The sequence below is a fragment of the Dysidea avara genome, chromosome 9 (genome assembly GCF_963678975.1).
Source record: "Dysidea avara chromosome 9, odDysAvar1.4, whole genome shotgun sequence".
Taxonomy (NCBI): domain Eukaryota; kingdom Metazoa; phylum Porifera; class Demospongiae; order Dictyoceratida; family Dysideidae; genus Dysidea; species Dysidea avara.
Window position 1 is genome coordinate 84,678 of NC_089280.1, and position 6,855 is coordinate 91,532.

General features: G+C 39.5%; 1 long non-coding RNA gene across 2 annotated transcripts; it reads right to left on the bottom strand.

Annotated features, from left to right (window-relative positions):
* Positions 1 to 3,969: 3,969 nt before the first annotated feature.
* Positions 3,970 to 6,166, bottom strand: LOC136266857 (uncharacterized). Of its 2 annotated transcripts, XR_010706332.1 has the most exons (3): positions 6,087 to 6,166; positions 4,711 to 4,782; positions 3,970 to 4,200 (listed from the first exon to the last, which is right to left on the bottom strand). It is a non-coding gene; the product is annotated as an uncharacterized lncRNA (long non-coding RNA). The 2 variants fall into 2 exon arrangements; XR_010706331.1 differs by lacking the exon at positions 6,087 to 6,166 and having other exon boundaries at positions 4,711 to 5,698.
* Between the last annotated feature and the right edge of the window lie 689 nt (positions 6,167 to 6,855).

Genomic DNA, 6,855 nt, shown 5'->3' on the forward strand with positions numbered 1-6,855 from the left:
TTCTCTGGTGTAGTTTTCTTTCAAACACATATTTAGAAGCTTCCCTGGACTCTTGTAAAACTGCTTTCCGTTGTTCTTGAGCGAGAACTAAAAGTGCTTTCTTCTGTTCCTCACCTTGATCTTTTAACCACTTCATTGTATTGTTGAAAGAAAACTCTATCATAGTAGAACGTGTTGATTGTGCCATGTTTGGAAGGATTTTGTTCAGCCAATCATTTAAGCCAAATGCGCTCTCGGATCTGTCATTGTGTGGCTGAAGTTTAGAAAGTACTGAGTGTACGTGTGAGTCTGGATTGTGGTATTGGCCACCCGGTAAGTAATCTTTCATATATTGTTGTAGTTTAAGGTGCATTGCTTTGCTTACAGCACTGACTAACGGAAGAAGTGCAGCTTCATCGCTATCACAGCTTTCATACAGTACTTGTCGTACACAAATGTATTTTTCATGTAATCTGTGGTTAAATTTTTTAGATTCACCATACAACAAGGACTCACTTGTGAATACCTGCACATTAGAATCAAGAAATACTTCTGGTTCAGTGATTACAGTACTGAAAAAATTAAGCAGTTCTTCATAGTGGGATCTCATGTCAATAGCTGTTTTCTTCATGTCACTTGATTTGACTAGAATCATTAAGTCTGCATACACTTTATCAAACATTAATCCCTCCAGTCTTAAATTGGTTAAAAGCAAGGAGTCATGAAGTTTCTGGAGACAAGTAAGTTCCAGTTGATTAAGTTCCTTAATCAACTTTTGCTCCTCTAAAAATGCAATAAACGCCTTACAAAGAAAATACAATCTCCCAGCATTGCAAGATGTTACGTAGTAGCGATTTCCTATCTGGCGTTCTAAGACTACCTTCTGAGCAGATAGGTAGTAGTTTTGTTCATCTCCAATGGTTTCCCTTGTTTTGGCCTCTAGAAAGACCCGAAATACTGATGCACCATGACAATACTCAGGAGTACCCAAGTGGCCGAACAGTTTTGCAAGCTCTTTAACAAATAAATCAATATCACGAATCAAATTTCTGTTGCTTATCAGTCCTGTTTTATTTCCAACATCTTCATAGGTTTTACTTCCAACATCTTCGTAGGTTTTACCTCCAACATCTTCATATGTTTTACCTCCAACATCTTCGTAGGTTTTACCTCCAACATCTTCGTAGGTTTTACCTCCAACATCTTCGTAGGTTTTACCTCCAACATCTTCATATGTTTTACCTCCAACATCTTCGTAGTCAGATTCAGAACTACAACTAGAAGACAATGTGGCTTCTTCTTTATTACAAAGATGATCAGTAAAGTTAGCTGCTGCCTTGACTTGAGCGGTACGTAGATTCACACCCAGATGCATTGCACATTTATTTTCAACTATTTTATGTCCAGCTTCTTTTTCCAATAGATGTGATAGTTTTGTTTGTGTGGAGGCAGAATCTGATGTTGAAGAAACAATGTGACTGACTTTAAAGTCTTGGTTATTGCTAGGAAATGCTTTAGCAGCAACACTACCAGTTTTCGTGAGCTCAGCCTTGAGAGCATCTAGGGTAGTCTGTGATGCACCATCTGGAACATCGTGCACTCCGAATACTATTCCGTTAATTAAAAAAGCAACTTTCTTTTGCTGCATTAAGGTCGTACCATCACTATTTAAACACCACTGATCGCTTTTCATCAACTCACTCGCTTTCTGTGCTTGGCTAATGGTTGGCATTTCCTGGCTGCGCATATAAGCAGCACAAGACTTTCCTGGTAAGCGCAGTTGACTGTCATTGACAGATGGAATGAGGTGACTGATGACATTTGTTACCACTGCTCGTATCTTTGAAGGGGAAATGTGCATGGCTAGTAGTGTGTAATACAATTCCCTGACATTAGCATTGTACTTTCTAGCAGTAAAGGTGCTCACTTCACTCCCAAGGCTGAGTTTCTGGATCTGTTCTTGTAGAATCTTCACTTCAGCATGGTGTCTAGCAAGTTCCCCATCTAACTGTTCACACAGTTCTTCTTTCTCGCTTTCAAGAACATCGATTAACTCATCACGGCTGCGGATCGCTCTCTTTAGCTCTCTAATCTCACCATTACACTCCTGAACTAGGCTTCTAGTGTCACTTAAAGCATTCTGTAGCTCTTCAATTCTCTTCATTTTCGATTTGTCAGCTCTTTTGAAGCATTTTATAGCGTCTTGTAGAATTCTAATTCGGTTTTTGGCGCGTCCCTCGCGTCGTTTCACATTGTGGGGAACGAAATAACCCACATCGGGTTCCTATTTGCAATATACTGTCATTCAACAGATTGTTTTTATGTTTATGGAACTTACTTTTGGTTTTATTAGCTTACTGCAGCTCATTCCCGCCAAAATTAGAAATGTTCTCACGTGACCATATTTCGTCATTTTATGTCTGAAACATTACGCTTCGCTGCGCAACTACGAATCGTTTTTTAACCGCATTTGTTTGTGCATTTGTGTTTGTTTTTAGTTTGTCAATACTCCTGCACAGCGTTAACTAAGAAGTATTGACTTTGAATTTTCAAAGCGGAAACCCTACGGCGTATCTTTCAATCATACACTTACTTCTATAAGCTTTCTTTTTCTCAGATTCATTTGTAGCTGAAACCAAAGCTGCTTCTACAGCATCGGCCTTACTTTGCTGAACCACACAAAGTCGCTCTCGTAGGGATCTCGCTTTGTTGGGGTAAACAATCCTTCTTGACACAGGACGACAATCCCACTGATTAACAGAGTGCAACTTTGTTCTTTTTTCCACTCCATACACATGTTTCGTTAGCTTTACTTCATCTGTTGGACGAGGATCAACATTAGGTGGTTTAGACTGACTCCACACCTGCAACCTTTCTGTACAGCCTTTTTCCTCATCTTCATACCAACGCTGATTAATATAATCTTCCAGGCAGTATAGAGTAGCTGATCAAAACTCACGGTAGTGAGTCGCGCGGCCAGTAAAGCAGAAACGCGCGCCGCAGACAATAAATGACGCGACCACTACGTGAGGGTTTTACAAGAACGAACGTTGTCAAATTCGGCCTTCCTATAATCCACCCGTCACTTACGCTATCCCTCTGAAACTCTGGAGTTGAACTCATCGTGTCACTAGTAACTACCACACAAGCAGTGAAGCAAATCCATGCCAATTGTTTAGTTGCCGACATCAAAAGGGAAGTTTCATTAAAAAAATTTTTTTTTCAATCGCATGCGGTTAGACGCAACCGCAGGTGTATGCCTTGCATTCCTTTGTGCATTCTGAACATTGATCGCCCTGTTATCGCTTCAGTATTCACTCAATCACCTCAAGATTCACATCCATGATCGATTTCACCATACATGATTACCCTACAGTCGTGATTTCAGCACCAAACGAAGTTTCAGTCGTCCTCAGTCGACCTAGAGGCCAAATACAAATCCCAGATTGTTGTTTTCCACAATACTCGCTTGGCATGTAGGGCAATGTGTCTTTAAACTGTTCTAAAAGTTTCGTTCAGATTGAAACATTTGTTTTCGAGAATGGCTAGTTTGAAATTTGAATTTAGTTGCCCCCACGTCATTTGTTCTCTAAGAATTTTACTCGGAATTTAAAGAATGACGCAGAGCACAACTGCGGTCACTGGATATTGATGAACTGGTGCTCTATGTAGTTAATCGGTACATATAGCCACCAAGAAGTGTGCTGCCATAGATTATAGTCCATAGATATAATCTATGGTGCTGTATACCATCCGTCGTTTTGAAATTAGTCGCCCCCACATAATTTGTCCTCTAAGGGCGCGGCTTAAAGAATGACACAAGAGTACAACTTCGGTTACCAGTTGTTGACACAAGCTGTGAGTATTTAGCACATGTAGCTAGCTTAAAAGGAAGTGTGCAAAATCGCCTAATACAATTGTCACCATGCATTATTGCATTTTATAGCACCCCCACACAAAATTACATATGTAATTACAACATACAGAGGAGACACATGAATACCAAACACTTTTCACAACAATAATGTAAGAATTGTACAATAATGACTGTAATATAACTGCTATGCAAATGTTTTCCAGTGGCCCTCCATGGTAGCAAGTCTCACATGACGGCATGTATATACATCCAAACACAATGGGAGTAATGAGTAAGTATGATGACAACAAGTTGGTATGACTCCATTTGTAGAATCCAGATGAGTGGGTGTGGTTCCAGTATGTCTAAACAGTTATAAACATTCCTGTTATAAATACGTGCTAGAGTTGCAATATAATAGTATAGTATTTAAATGCAATAATACATAGTCTCCATTGCATCACTATCAAACGACACTAATTGGAGGATATTGTTGCATCTCTAGTATGTACACTCTATCAGTACAACCTGTCTTAATGGCCACTAGAATAGAAAGACAACCACTCTTGAAAAGCCAATTCCAATTGAGAATTTATACACTGTTACCTGCTGAATGAGTGAAGGTGGCAATAAACAAGTTCCACCGTAATTTATACACGTGATCTGATCCTGTATATGCTGTCAGTGGATGAGATCCACTTGGCCAGGACAAAATGTGACTCAAGTGCCCTTGATCCATACTCAACCAACTTATGACCCAGTGGCACAATGGAACTGACTATTTATAGAGAATACAATTACATTTATTTCTAAGATGTGTGGATGTGTGGACACATTACAACACATTACATGTACATACAAGACATGCTACGTACTGTTTTAGCATTTCAAGTCACCACATTATACACGTACCAGTCAACAATGCTTCATAGTGCCCATCAGTAAACCTGAAGAAAAGTTACGAAAAATAAAAATTCACATAAGTACAATGAAACCTCATTAATATGGCAGGCTGTGGGACCAAAAAATTTGGCCTGAATAACAAGGTGGCCTTATTAATGAGGTCATAAGTAATGCTTAGCTATATTTGGGACCTACTAGAGGTGGCCAATATAATGAGGTGGTCTTATTAAAGAGGTGACCACTAAGTGAGGTTTCACTGTACATATAGTTCACAATATTGTGAACAATATTAATGGTTAACAATATACACTGAAACCTGCAGGTCACTTCTTGTGGAAGATTGCTCTCTACACAAAATGACACATTCAGAGATTGTATTTAGATGGATGATACAGTAACGCATTGTGACTTCAATACTCGTGATGTGTCACTGCTAGGCAGCAACCATATACACGGCACTGCCACATCGCACTTGCTCGCACACACAATTTTGCTAAAGATTTTACAAATTGATAATTAAGGGGTGTGGCAACTAGCTGTTTCGTTCACAAGACTGTGTGGCAGCTGTTTCCCTTCTGTACAAGTGGCCACCAAGACAGGTCCACTGTGGATGAAAGCCAGGCATTAGATATTTGGTATTTCATGTGTTGAAGACATTCCAGGGCTTCTGGTAGTCTCAAATCTCACCACAGTTTAACTCAGGTAGTGTTGTGGTCACCACTAAACTACTGGAATGCTGTGTTATGTTCATCTTATGCTTGGCTACTATATTGTAGAACTGAAATGGATACTCTGAAAAATATATCCTATGGATAATGACTTCATCACTTTCTTCATCAGGAGCTTATAAGGACCAATAGTGAAACTTTTTACACTTGGGGCTGACAGTCAACTGCCTATGTCTGAAGCAGTGCTTTTGGTGCTCTAACAGATTGGCTGTCCCCTTGCTGCCAGCACTCACTGTCTCATACGCTGTCATACACTAAACCCATCTCTATAGCTAGTTAGAACAGCATGCTTCTTACCTTTTTTTAAGGCCGCATAATGCAGCCACCTCTTTAAAAGGCAAGGTCAGAAAATTTTGCCCCTACGGCCTAAATAATGACCAGTTTTCACTGTACTATTAGTGATTAGTGATCATGGGGGATTATTTATTAAGATACTAAGATATACAAACGCTACAACCTCTAAATATAGCAGTAAATTTTTTACCCTGGTCCAATGTCTCGTAATAATCGTGACTTCGTGAGAGACTCTACTGTGACAAATACATGTTTATCATGATATGTGCTAATTGCCTTTTTACAATTAAGTTTTACAACACAAATACATGTATAGTTAAACTCACCAATTGCAACTAAATCCCTTCAACACGAAAAGACAAGTAATGAGACAACCTTGGAGACAACAGCCGCACAAGCCTATTCTGGTACGTTTATTTAGTAGTAATATAAATTTTAAAGGCGTTTATTTACAACAGGACATAATTACCCACCCCTCTATTGTCTCTGTACATACTTGCCTTTTCTTTACTATTCTCATTTCATTTCACAAGATCTCTTGGCAGGGGCGTAGCTTCTTCACTTGAATTAGTCAATGCTTGAAGTAGATCGAGATACTCTAATAGGACAGTCACATTTCTACAAGTGCCATATTTTTAAATTGTAAAGTCTGTAAGTAGCTAGTATTTTAAACTATACAATCCGATGCTAAGCAGAAGTTGTAACTATGTTAAATATTGAACAGCTGTTTTGTGACTGCTCTAATAGAGTATCTTGATCGTTTCAATGCAGTACAAGATGAAAGGCAAAGTGTTGTTAAGGGTTTACTGGTTAAAATGGGTGGTAGTTGACTGCAGTTGCATGCCACTAACAGGGCCATCCAGATAAATTAGAGGGCCCAGGGAAAAGAGTTAAAGAGGGGCCCAGGGGCAAGGAAGGGTCTAGATCCTGACTGCTCTATTAGAGTATATCGATCTTTCTTTAAACAGGTATTCAAGTGGCCCCTTTCGGGCTGTGGTAGGGGGCCAAATACCCCAGTTACCCCCAATGTGGGCGGCCCTGGCCACTAAAATTACAGTTATATTTTAATATTCTGTCACTGTAATCTGGGGTTTC